This window comes from Sus scrofa, chromosome 2 (assembly GCF_000003025.6).
Source record: "Sus scrofa isolate TJ Tabasco breed Duroc chromosome 2, Sscrofa11.1, whole genome shotgun sequence".
NCBI classification, from domain to species: domain Eukaryota; kingdom Metazoa; phylum Chordata; class Mammalia; order Artiodactyla; family Suidae; genus Sus; species Sus scrofa.
In genome coordinates, this window is record NC_010444.4 from 63,220,992 (window position 1) to 63,235,777 (window position 14,786).

At 41.0% G+C, this 14,786-nt stretch overlaps 1 pseudogene; it reads right to left on the reverse strand.

The window, feature by feature from the left end:
* On the reverse strand, positions 696-13,205 carry LOC100621595 (annotated as a pseudogene).

Genomic DNA, 14,786 nt, shown 5'->3' on the forward strand with positions numbered 1-14,786 from the left:
GAATAATTGACAACAACATAATTTTTTTGAACGCATCAGAGAACTTGGGTCACAGGCAACCACTTGCCAGAAATCTAGGGCAAGAGAGATGGACAGGATCACTGGCTCATCCAGAGCACAGGATGAAGACAGTACCACTAAACAAGAGAGTAGGATTTCTATTAAAGTTTTTAACCACTTGCTAAAGACCAAATATGGGCCAGTAAAATAGGGAATCTTGGAGGCTTGGACACAAGGGGAGTTCTCACCTAGTCTCAGGCTCTTCTTGCGCCACCAGATGCTCATGAGAAATACTTTGAGTAGGACTAGAGACAAGAGAAAGTCTCCTTCCTCAGTCAGATCCATGACATCACTAAGTACACATTCTGTCTTCTAAGCTACCACAGACAACATTTTTGCCAGACGTTTCCCTAACATATAACCACATATATTTTTTTAATTTCTAGTGGCAGTTTCCTCACATTTCCAGTCCTTAAGTTTATTCACCCCTTTTCAGCTGCTTTCTTGTTGCAAAGTTCTAAAGTCAAGTGCCACATTTAAAATTTTTGTTACAGTAGCATCCTATTTCTGATACTAACTTCTATGTCAGTTGTCTATTGCTACCTAACCACCATATGTGCTCATAATTCTGTGAATTAGCAACCTGAGCTGAACTCAGATGGACAGTTCTAATGCCCAAGGTCATTCAGGAAGCATCAGTCACTTGGTGGTCTATCTGGGGTCAGATGGTGTAAGAGGGCCTCACTTGTGTCTAAGAATTGGTGCTGACTATCAGCAAAAGCCTCTCTCTCCATACCGTCTCTCACTCTAGAGGAAGCTGGTACAGGCATCTTCCCTGCTCTCAGGAGCCTAATCACAACTAAAAGAGGGCAAAAATCATTGTATTTTTCAAGCCTCTTTTTCTATCATGTTTGATAGCATTCCATTGGCCAAAGAATGTCATGTGACCAAGCTCATCTTCAGGGGGTAGAGAAATAAACTCCACCTCTTGATTGGAAGAACATCAAAGTCATATTGAAAAGAAATGTATATACAGGGATAGACAAAATTATTGTGGCAGCAACCTATGACATCATTATTCACCTCCTAAAAAAGCAAGTTAAAACACAAAACCACTTACCCATTAATACAGCTAAAATTAACTTGACAGTGGCATGTGTTGTCAAGGATGTGATACAAATGAAATTCCTTCATTGATGATGGAAGTAAAAACTGTTTCAACCACTTTGGAAAACTGTTTGGTAATATAATCAAGAAAAAGATATGCCTACTCAATGACCTGACAGTTCTACTTTTAGTTTTTATACCCAAGAGAAATGAGAACATTTGTTTACAATAATATTTGCACAAGAACATTCATAGCAGCTTTATTTATAACAGTAAAACCTGGAAATAACCCAAATGTCCATAAACAGAAAGGAATTTTTAAATTGTGGTATATTCAGACAATTGCTATGGAATATTACGTAGCAATTTTAAAAGAGAATAAACTACTGATAATGTGACAAAGATAAATTTCCTGGACACTGTATTAAGTGAAGGCACCAAACACAAGAGGCATACTGTGCAGCTCTGTTTCTCTGAACAGGAAAAACAAAACTATGGTGATAGATGTCAGAATATGGTTACCTCCGAGAATGGCACTTATTGACTGGTACAGGGCCCAGAAGAAACTTATGGGGAAATAAAAATATTTTATATCTTGATATGGGTGGTAGAGACATATATAAAATTCATTAAGGTGTATTCTAAGACTTACGAACTTTGACATAAGCTATACCTCAAAGAACTTAAAAACATAAAAATAGAACACTGGTAGTACAGGTAAAAATGGAAAACTGCCCCATGGGGAGAAGCTCTGTAGAGAGCATGGATCTTGGAGCCTGACTATGTCACTTAATACCTCCATGACCTCAGTTACCTAACCTCAACTTGCTGGGCCTCAGTTTTCTCATCTGTGAATTGGGGATAAAAATAGTACCTCCATCAAAGTGTTATGATGAGGACTAAATAACTTAAAAGATGCAAAACTTAGGGTAATAGCAACTACTTAGCAATGGTAAGATCCAAATAATCATTTGCTATTATGATGAGGAAGGGTTGAACATTCATTGCTAGGGAAAAGATGTTCGTCACTATATGAATACAAGGAAAATTTTTCTGTAAATATAAAATGTCAAAAAATTTTCCTTTAAACAAACGATAATGAAGACACAACCTCTCAAAATATATGGGATGCTGCAAAAGCAGTGCTCAGAGGTAAATTTATACCAATACAGGCCTTTCTCAAAAAAGAAGAAAGATCCCAAATTGACAGCTTAACCCTCCACCTAAACGAACTACAATAAGAAGAACAAACAAGACCTAAAGTCAGCAGAAGGAAGGAAATTTTAAAGATCAAAGAAGAAATCAATAAAATAGAGATGCAAAAAACAAAAGAGAAAATTAATAAAACCAAGAGCTGGTTCTTTGAAAAGGTAAACAAAATTGACAAAACCCTGGCCAGACTCACTAAAAAGAGAGAAAGAACCCAAATAAACAAAATTAGAAATAAAAAAGGAGAAATCACAATGGATACTGCAGAAATACAAAAAAAAAAACCATAAGAGAATACTATGAACAACCATATGCCAACAAAGTTGACAGTCTGGATGAAATGGACAATTTTCTAAAAGCTTAGAACCTGCCAAAACTGAATCAAGACGAAACAGACCAACTGAACAGACCGATCACTAGAAATGAAATTGAAGAAGTCATAAGAACACTCCCTACAAATAAAAGTGCAGGACCAGATGGCTTCACAGGCAAATTCTATCAAACATACAAAAAGGATCTGGTGCCCATCCTCCTTAAACTTTTTCAAAAGGTTGAAGAAGAGGGAATACTCACAAAGACATTCTATGATGCCACATCACCCTAATTCCAAAACCAGACAGAGATACCACCAAAAAAGAAAACTATCAGCCAATATCTTTGATGAATATAGATGGAAATATTCTCAACAAAAACTTAGCCAACCTAATCCAACAAAATATCAAAAAGATCATACACCATGACCAGGTAGGGTTCATCCCAGGTTCACAAGAATGGTTCAACATATGCAAATCAATCAATGTCATCCACCACATTAACAAAAGAAAAGTCGAAAATCATATGACATCTCAATAGACGCAGAAAAAGCATTTGACAAAGTCCAACATCCATTCATGATCAAGACCCTTGCCAAAGTGGGTATAGAGGGAATATTCCTGAATATAATCAAAGCCATTTATGATAAACCCACAGCAAATATAATCCTCAATGGGGAAAAACTGAAGCTTCTCCTCAAATCTGGAACAAGACAGGGATGCCCACTCTCACCACTGCTCTTCCACATAGTTTTGGAAGTCCTAGCCACAGCAATTAGACAAACAAAAGCAATAAAAGGCATCCATATAGGAAGAGAAGAGATCAAACTGTCACTGTATGCAGATGACATGATACTATACATAGAAAACCCTAAGGGCTCAACCCAAAAACTCCTTGAACTGATTAACAAATTCAGCAAAGTAGCAGGATATAAAATTAACGATCAGAAGTCAGTCGCATTTCTGTATACCAGCAATGAAATATTAGAAAAGGAATACAAAAATGCAATATCTTTTAAATCACACCCCCAAGAATTAAATACCTAAGAATATACCTGACAAGGCAGTGAAAGTCTTACATGCTGAAAGCTATAAAACACTAACCAAGGAAAGTAAAGAAGATATTCCAAGTTCCTGGGTTGGAAAAATTAATATTGTGAAAATGGCCATACTACCCAAAGCAATCTACAGATTCAATGCAATCCCTATCAAATTACCCATGACATTTTTCACCAAACTGGAACAAACAATCCAAACATTTATATGGAACAACAAAAGACCCATAATTGCCAAAGCAATCCTGAGAAACAAAAACAAAGCAGGGGGCATAACTTTCCCAGACTTCGAGAAATATTACAAAGGCACAGTCATCAAAACAGTGTGGTACTGGTATCAAAACAGACAGACCAATGGAACAGAATAGATAACCCAGAAATAAACCCACACACCTATGGTCAATTAATATTTGACAAGGGAGGCAAGAACGTAAAATGGGAAAAAGAAAGTCTATTCAGCAAGCATTGCTGGGAAACCTGGACAGCTGCATGCAAAACAATGAAACTAGAACACACTCACACACCATGCACAAAAATAAACTCCAAATGGCTGAAAGACTTCGATATAAGACAGGACACCATCAAACTCCTGGAAGACAACATAGGCAAAACACTGTCTGACATCAACCTCATGAATATTTTCTCAGGTCAGTCTCCCAAAGCAATAGAAACTAGAGCAAAAATAAACCCATGGGACCTCATCAAACTGAAAAGCTTTTGCACAGCAAAGGAAACCAAAAAGAAAACAAAAAGACAACTTACAGAATGGGAGTAAATAGTTTCAAATGATGCAACTGACAAGGGCTTAATCTCTAGAATGTATAAGCAACTTATACAACTCAACAGCAAAAAAACCAATCAATCAATGGAAAAATGGGCAAAAGCCCTGAATAGACATTTCTCCAAGGAAGATATACAGATGGCCAGCAAACACATGAAAAAATGCTCAATATTGCTGATTATATGAGAAATGCAAATCAGAACTACCATGAGATACCACCCCACACCAGTCAGAATGGCCATCATTAACAAGTCCACAAATCACAAGTGCTGGAGGGGCTGTGGAGAAAAGGGAACCCTCCTGCACTGTTGGTGGCAATGTAAACTGGTATAGCCACTATGGAGAACAGTTTGGACATACCTTAGAAATCTATACATAGAACTTCCATATGACCCCACAATCTCACTCTTTGGCATATATCCAGTCAAGACTTTCCTTAAAAGAGACACATGCACCCGCATGTTCATTGCAGCACTATTCACAATAGCCAGGACATGGAAACAACCCAAATGTCCATCAACAGATGATTGGATTTGGAAGAAGTGATATATATACACGATGGAATACTACTCAGCCATAAAAAAGAATGACATAATGCCATTTGCAGCAACATGGATGGAACTAGAGACTCTCATACTGAGTGAAATGAGTCAGAAAGACAAAGACAAATACCATATGATATCACTTATACCTGGAATCTAATATCCAGCACAAATGAACATCTCCTCAGAAAAGAAAATCATGGACTTGGAGAAGAGACTTGTGGCTGCCTGACGGGAGAGGGAGGGAGTGGGAGGGATTGGGAGTGTGGGGTTATCAGATACAACTTCGAATAGATTTACAAGGAGATCCTTCTGAGTAGCATTGAGAACTATGTCTAGATACTCATATTGCAACAGAACAAAGGGTGGAGGAAAAAATGTGTACATGTAAGAGTAACTTGATCCCCATGCTGTACAGCAGGAAAATAAAATAAAATGAAATAAATTTTTTAAATTATTATAAAGAAAAAATAAAAAAACACCAAATAACTCTGGGAAAAAAATTTTCATTTAATTCCCTTGTTTCAAAATGTATGAAATTTAAAATTTATGGAATTATAAGATATTTTCAGCAATCCATATTTATGGTGGGACTTAATTAGCTTTCTCAGTAAATGATAGATCAGTAACTAAAGACTGAATGTCTGTGTTTTCCAAAATTCAGATGCTGAAGCCTTACCTTCAAGGTAATGGTATTAGGGGGTGGGGGCTTTGGGAGGTTATTAGGTCTTGGGGGTGGAACCCTCACAAATGGGTTCAGTGCCCTTATAAAGAGACCCCAGAGAGGTCTCTTGCTTCCTTTTGGCCATGTGAGAACACAAACAATATGCTCCACCTAGTGGATATATGTAGAATACAATACATTGATTTCAACCATCCGTGAACCATTTGTAAATACTGACCATATACTAAGTGCATTAGTTAGAGATCACATTCAGCACTAATAAAACCATCTATGCTCTCCCCCTTACTCCTTTCAAAAAAAAGACAATATCATGTACTAGTAAGTCATGTACATGTATTGTTTTCATGTAACAAGATGTCCAGAAATAGAGTCCAGGTCTGGTACAGCCATACAAGGATACCAAGTGAGGGACAAGGGTGATTTTGACTTCTAGTCGCACTCTTTTTAGCCAGCCTGTGGCTTTCACCTTCGTGGCCACAGGATGGCTCCTTTATCACTGGACATGGTGTCTGCTTGTACAAAAGGAAGAAAGAGAAGGATCTGGATAAATGAAACCATTCCTTTGCAAAATTTCTCCTAGGGTTCACACCCAGTGACATCTCATACTGGCCAGGACTGGGGAATGTAGCCTCCTCTGGTGTCAAAAAGGCCAGGAATATAGAGGTGTTTCAATAGTTCACACTCTCAATATGAACAAAAAACCTAGTTGCTTTTATGAGTGAGAAAGAGCAATTTTGTTAGACATCTAGCAAGACATGCCACACTAGACCTAAAACCAAATCTCAACAAATATTCAATATTCAACAACATAAATAATACACCCTCTGCCCACAGTGTAATTAAGTTAGAAATGAATGACAAAAAAGGCAACATAAAAAAACCCACTTATATACATACAAGATCTTTCCAGAATGACAGGAAGAGACTATATCACAAATGGAGGGTTGATTACATATATGTATACATCTGTCAAACCCATCCAACTGTACACTTGATTTATGCACTTCACTATAATTATACCTCTATAAAGACACACCCATGTACTGTTATTTAAAAATCTAATTCCAGAAGTTCCCCTGTGCCCAATGGGTTAAGGATCCAGCATTGCCACTGCTGTGGTGCAGGTTGAAACTTCAGCACAGGTTCAGTCTTTGACCTGGAAACATCCACATGCCACAAATTCAGCCAAAAAAAAAAAAAAAAAAAGAAAAGAAAAGAAAAGAAAAGAAATTAAATCTAATTTAATTTAACTCATGAATAAGAGAATATGTGATCATGGAAACTAATACAATGTTTAAAATTAAACTGAAATGAAAATATTACACATTGAAACATACAATGTTGAAACATGTACTACAAGAGGTGATTGCAACCCTGGATGTTTGTTTTTACAAATCAAAGTTAATAAACAAGGGGTGCGGACCGCATGGCAGAGACACTGACAAAGGCAGGCCACCAGTCCGTCTGAATGTTTTCTCTCCCTTCATGAATCCTCTTATGCACAGCAAGTGAAGAGCTATGCCTGAAGGCTTTCTAACACTGATTACAATTGTAGGGTCTCCCCACAGTGTGTGTTCTCACACGAATGATAAAGTGTGAGAAGTGGCCAAAGGCTCGCCCACACTCCTGACATGTGTAGGGCTTCTTACCACTGTGGGTTTTTGCATGTTTCCTGAGGAATGATGGCTCACTAAAGCCCTGCCTGCACTCCTGACATGTGTAGGGCTTCTCTCTTGTGTGGGTCTGCATGTGGCTCTTGAAGGATGAGAGATGGCTGAAAACCTGCTCTCAGGTGGCACACTCATAAAGTTTCTCTCCCATGTGGATCCTCTTATGTACATTCAGGTGAGTGCTCGTCCAGAAGGGTTTCCAACACTGGTTACAAGTGTATGGTTTCTCTCTGGTGTGGGTCTGCAGGGGTGTCTTCAGAGATGAGTGTTCCCTGAAGACTTTCCCACACTGGCTGTACTCAAAGGGATCCTCTCCTGTGTGATTTCTCAAGTGGCTCCTCAGAGACGAGGGTTGGTTGAAAGCCTTCCCACAGTCCTTGTGCTCATAGGGCTTCTCACCCATGTGGTTTGTCTGGTGCAAGATCAAGCTAAAGTTCCTCATGAAGGTTTTCCCACACTGGCCACACTCAGAGTTTCTCACCAGTGTGAGTCCTCACATGCCACTGCAGATTTGAGGAATACTTGAAAGCCTGTCTATATTCCTGATACTCGAAGCACTTATCTGCAGTGAGTCTTCTCATGCCTGAGGAGGTCAGAGCTGTGTCTGAACGATTTTTCACATTTGTTGCATGCTGCAGATTTTCTAAGGCACAGTTAGGTGAGCAGTCTGGAAGAAGGGTTTTCCACTCTCTTGGCATTCACAGGGCTCCCTTCCAGCAGTAATTTTCTGGTACTGAAATAGTGGCTGATGCTGTTACAGGGTATCCTCAGTTAACTGTACTCAGAGAGTTTTTCTCTAGTCAGAAGAAGCTCCTGTCAACTGAGGAAAGTGGGAAGGCCAGAGGCTTTATTGAATTCAGAGGTATTTTCCTCCAAGTGAAGTGTGTGTATAACAGAGACATTCCTATACCTGAAGATTTTACCATTTTAGTGTGTCCATACTACTCTATCCTGAGTTCCTTTAAGTGGATGCTCTGCCACAAAGAGCCATCATTTCCATTATTTTCATGGGGCTTCTTAGATGTAGACTTTTTTCCTGAATTGTTTAAGGCTAAATTATGTTTTTAATTTTTTTCATTTCTTAGATTCATTATTTTTATATTTTTCATTATTAATTTGTTAATTATACATTATTTTACTACTACAGAAGTGCTTACCTCAAGTATTTCAACAGGCTTCTTTCATATACTAAAATATTATACAGAATGGTACTTTTCCACTTCCTGGAAAATATAAGGATTAATTAGAACATTTAACATTTATTTATCCTTTCCCAACATATGTTGTTATTTTAGGTACTCATTTCATATTAAGAATATTTTTTTTTCTGCACTCACAGCATAAGAAAGTTCCCAGGCTAGGGATTGAACACATACCACAGCAGCAAACTGAGCTACTGCAGTGATAACACCGGATCTTTAACATGCTGCACCACAAGGCTAAATAATTTAAAATGCTCTATATCTGTGGTATATTTACAAAAATGTTAGTTGTGGGAACTCTGTCAAGATATGTCTTATCTATGCTTAGAGATTTTCCCCAATTCATGACATTCGTAGACTCTCTCCCAAAAAACTTCTTTCTCCCAGGTAAGCACCACGTGCTTTAAATATCTCTCTGGGCTCTTGTATTGTGTTTCTAACCTACAGCATTCCCAGACTTTTCCTAGATAGAGGACCAAAAATAATCCCTTTGTACTTTACCTTTTTTATGCTCATGGATGGGATCTCCACAAAAATATCTTGGTTAGAAATTGAATCCTGGAGTTGACGTTTAGGTTCTGGAATGAATTAAGGGGATATGGGGAATTTTAAGTGCACAGAAAAGGAAACTGTGGGATCAAGATGACCAAAAAAGAAAAAGTAAGCTAGGCACATGTAGGCTTTTTTTTTTTTAATACTTATCCTAAATATGAGAAGAAACTGAATAAGAGGAAGATATCAAAAAGTAAAAGAAAATTATAAGCTGTTTGGCTATGTGAGGAGTTACATAATCATAGGAACAAGGAATGGAAATAGATGATTTACTAAGAAAGAATTCTACAAAGACTGGGACTGGTGTTGAAAGAATTAGTACGAACCAACACAGTGGGGAGGAACTGGATGAAACATACACATGGAAATGCTAAACGTGAAAAGGAGGTAGGATAAATCTTCTATGAAGCCAGAATAAAACATTAGATATCAAAGAGAAGGGAAAGAGGAAAGAAAGTGGAATTTATGGAGGGCGTTCAAACCAACAGCCTTTCCCAACAAGGGCATTGAAAGTGTTTCCAAATCTAATACTCATCTTACCACTCAGGGCTGGTGGCCCCCAATCTGCCTGGTGCTCACCTAAGTGGGCTCCTAGGAAGATCCTTCTCTCAATGATGCACAGCTCTTCTATTGCTCCACATGAGAAAACCTACTGGCTTTGCAGAGTTGATCTCCTGCTCATGGGAAAAGATGCAGCTTAAGAGCAGACTGCCCCTGCCATGCAATGGGGGCCGATATATTGAGGTCTTTAGGGGAACTGTAGATGAGAATAGCAAAGTGAGTGTGCCTACATTCTGATGGCATGTCAAGCGCTTTCACTAAGGAGCCAAAGGACAAGCTCCCTCACCAGGCCCTGGAGGACACTGGGACTCTCCAGTCTAGGGCCTGGCTCAGGGATGAACTTGAGAAGCCCAACAGCAGACAGATCTTCATTTCTGTGGGAACCCACTTGACCATAAGCACCATGAGTGAAGGGCCTGTCTCTCTTTTCACCTCTCAATTTCCCAAACCAGCACAGTTCTGGGAACCCATTGTGACAGTGAGAGTGTGTGGAGGAAGTGATAGGGCCAGACTTATGCACAAAGGCCAGGTTCCTATAGTTCACCAGCATCACATCTCTGAGCAGAGTCTAGAAACAGGCATTTCTCTGGTGTGAAGAGCACAGACACATCTGCGAAGGTGACTGGTTCCTAAAAGGCACAGCCACCCTTCCTGGTTCAGCAAGGGTCCACCCCCACCAATATTCGAGAGGATGGTGGGGGGCTTGCAGTTCTGAGGAAGTGAGACTCTCATGCAGAGGATTTCCAGACCTCAGCTCAGGCCTCAGAACTAGAACTCTTCTCCAACTGCTCTTTCCTCCCTAGATGACTACATCCCGAGGTATGGCTTCAAAGGACCTCAACTTCATGGCAGAGCTTAGCTATTATTGGCCATCCAGGAAGCCCATCCCCTCCAGCTCCAGGGTCCAGAAGATCTAAGCGTGTTTCAGGCAAGAGAAAACAATTTGGTCAACAACAACTGTCTGCTCTAGGGAGACCATAGAGATTATGACAGTTCATATCTCAGCCCTACTTTCCCTCCTGATGCTCAGCTGAGTACAGTCTGTTGTAGCCTGGGTAAGGTCTGAATGAGGGGGTGGGGTCACTTCCCACCCACTGCTAAAGGCTCATTGCCTATAAGCCTGACTATCATCCCTGTGGGGTCAAGAAGCTCCCAGACAGGGGATGAGGACAAGGAGACCAATCAAGAAGATCAAAGACTCCTTACTTACCTGTGGATAGGTTGTCACTCCCCCAGGTACCATGGATTCTTCCTTCGTGCTCTCCTCCTGGAGCCCAGTGGGGTCCTGAGTGGGCAGAGCTGAAGGAGAAGAGGGCTACAATGAGGGCCTGGGCCTAGCCAGATGAGCACAAGAGCTGCCCACCCTGACTGAGTGACCACACACACATGAATTTAACCAGGCCCCAAAAGAGGTCTAGCCTTCTGCCATAGTTGAGTGGGTGCTGATCTTTCCTCCTCTCCGAAAGATCTGAGACAAAATTCCTCTTCTATGCATTAATCCTATATCTATATGCTCAAATGCACAAAGACACACATATAAGGATGTTTGCCTTGTTTGAGACAAAAAAAAAATTTTGAATCAATTCATCAAGAGAGGATTGTTAAATAAATCATTTCCAAATTCAGTGCCATATAGCTCTTGAGAAGCATATAAAATAGATTTATACATACAATATGGGAAAATGTCCAAGATTTATCATTAAGGAAACAAAGCAAGTTGCAAGACAATATGAATAACAAATGCATTATACAAATAATGATGATATTTGCAGAAGCATGGAAAAAATGTTTGGACATGTGGACACTAAACTGTTAACAGTGATCATTTCTGGAGAATGGAATTACCCCTACTTTTCACTTTCTACTTTATAGATAGCTACAGTATTTAAAGTTTTATCTTTGTTGTACACCAGAAACTAACAGAAAGTTGTAAACTATACTTCAATTAAAAACAAATCTGGGGAGTTCCCATCATGGCTCAGTGCTTAAAGAACAATGAGGTTGTGGGTTCAACCCCTGGCCTTGCTCAGTGGGTTAAGGATCCAGCGTTGCCGTGAGCTGTGGTGTAGGTGGGAGATGTGGCTCAGATCCTGAGTTGCTGTGGCTCTGGTGTAGGCCAGCGGCTACAGCTCCGATTAGACCCCTAGCCTGGGAACCTCCATATGCCATGGGAGCAGCCCAAGAAAAGGCAAAAAGATAAAAAAAAATCTGGAAACTATATCTAGTCACTTAGATGGAGCATGATAATGTGAGAAAAAGAATTTGCATATGTATGTGTGACTGGGTAAACTTGCTGTACAGTAGAAATTGACATAACACTGTAAACCAGCTATTATGGAAAAAATAAAAATCATTAAAAAAACAAAAAATAAAAATGAATAAATAAATAAAAATAAAAACAAAAAAGAAAGACCTGAGACAAATATATATATATATATATATATACATCTATACCTCTATACCTCTATACAGCTATACATATATGATATATATATATATATCAGCCCACAATCCTTAGAAAGTGCCTTTCTCCTTGAATACATAAATAATGAGATGACTTTCTATGTTCTTTCTCCATGGTAATGACCACATTCAGAGGAAAAGAAGGCAGATGCAGATCCCCAAACACAACTACCAAGGGCCCAGACAGAATCAGCATGACTGTCCTTGCTTTGGGGAGCATACTGATAAAGGAGGGATAGGCCCTGTTGACCTCGCCCAGACTTGCAATTCTTCAATACAAGGCTAATCACTATCAGAACTTCAAGTTGCGACAGAGAGGGAGCCCAGGTAGGGGCAGCCTACTGTGAGCAGCCTCTGGTAGTGGGGGAAATGCTGGAGCAAAGGGGGATAGAGGATGGCCGGCAGATTGGGAGCAAGAGGGAGGACACAGAGGTGAATCCCTGCAAATGAGGGAACATTAGTAAATTATTCCCAAGGGGGAGTCCTGCTGTGGGAGAAAGGATCTGACTCTCTCCTATATCACTGGCCACTTGCTGGGAAGGTGTTTGACCTGACTTGCATTGTTTTTCTTTTTTTGGCCATGTCATGTGGATATTTCAGAAATGGGGATCAAACCCCCACCACTGAAGCAACCTGAGCCACTGCAGTGACAACACTGGATCCTTAACCTGCTTCATCACAAGGGAACCCCTGCTATGACTTGGATTTCTAAAGGATGCCTCTGGCATCTGGGTGATGCCCAGAGGCAGCAGGTGCCTGTCAGGAGCAGTTCCCAGGACTTCAGGAGAACTAACAGTGGCTCCTGGCAGGGTGGTGGCACTAGGGACAGGAGGAGCAGTCAGAGACAGGTTTGTATATTGAAAGAAAAATTCCAGATCTTGGTGGAAAGTGGGAAATAACAGTGTCAGGTCCCTCAGAGCAGCTAGTGGGTAGGGGCAGGTAGGAGGAGGTCCTTTCTCTTCAGAAGAAGAAATGCAAGACCCCAAGAGCTCAGTGACCAGTCTGGACACTCGTAGCCCAGCACTTAGGTCACAGGATCCACTCATTCCTATAGGTTTCTTGGCCATAGACAGGATGGGAATGAGGGTGGAAGGTCTGGAGGAAGAAAGGCTGGACAGGGAGAGGCAGGGCCAGGAGCCTGGGCGCTAGCCCCTCCCCTAGCAGTGTCCTAGGCCTGTCACCACACTGAGGATTTTTATATTCAGTACAGAAATGCCATGGCCTGTTCAGTAGTTCTTACTAAGCTAAGTCTGGGCTCCTAGCATGTTCCCAATTCCCCACAGTTGGCCTTAGATTCCTCCCTGCCTCCTGCCTCCTCACTTACAGAAATAACAAATCCTGGGCCCTCCTGGCAAACCACCTCAAAGGCTTACTGTGTAATCAGACCAAGGTGACTCCAACATAGGGCCTGATCTGCATCCTCAGGTTCAGTCCTGGCCCCTAGAAAAAGGCATAGAGGGTGCTAAGCAGGACAGAGGTAGTATCAAGGCTATTCTCATCCTCAGAGACCTTATGTTCTGGGGTAGCACCCTCAGAATTGGGGGAAATGGGTCTGTTTCAGACCTGGTGACTCCTACTCCACTGTGGCCACCAGCCACCATTGAGGTCCTCTAAGGAATGATTATGCCAGAGACTTGGAGACAGACCTGACCCCTCTCTGATTCTAAGGGTGTTGCAGCTGAAGGTTAGGCCACAAACCCTTAGTCGTACCACAAAGCATTTTACTAGAAAAGTTTTTATAAAAAGACTGGGAGGCCTTTGTTTTGAATATGAACATTCTTCTACGTTTTCTTAGATTCTGTACTTGTCTATTGCATCTGTTAATCATAAGGCCAAATTAGTGGCCATAGTTGTTTACACCTCCCCTGTGATCCACAGCCTGTACTCTAAACTATCTACCTCCTCTACCTAGTTCTCACACACCAAGCCAATATTCCCCCTGCCCTAAATGACCCAGACCAGGTACCAGACAACTGGGGACTGATCAATCCTGATGCTTCTTCCTGTGATCCTGTATGGTGTAGCAAGCACCCTCCTCTCAAGGAATGCAAGTCAGTGTCACTTTCCTCTCCCTGGCATCATTCAGTCACCTCCCTAAATTAAAATCCTGTGGGTACCATTTTGACAGAAGTGTTTTGACCAGAATAATTCTGACACAGATCATTCTTCTTTAAGGCTTTTAGGAGTTTGGCCTATCTGTTCAGCACATGCTTACTGAGCACCGCTGGTACAGGCACTGTGAAAAACAAAATATGTGAAACCACTGCATCAAGGAACTGGGTTCTAGGTATTGTCAAGGAGATGGGGTGTGGGGTAGTCCTGGGTCAGGAGGAAGGCTGAGTCTCGTAATGACTGCTTTTCAGTCTCCTTTGGGGCTATAAGGCCTTGGCCTGTCCCTGGCCACCAGAACTTATTTCCACAAGGCATGGAGGCCTCAGCGCTGTCACTTGCCTCCCTAGGGGTGCGGGACCCCTGACAACACTCCCGCATTATTTACAATCAGAGTGACCCTCTCTCCTATAGGATCTCTTGTTCAGATCCAAGTTACAGTTCCTTCAGGAGCATTTCCAGGTGCCTTCTCTCTGGGCAAGAGTTTGCTCCTGACAAGGGCTGGATGATGACGAAAAGCATATGCCCTGCCCAGAGAT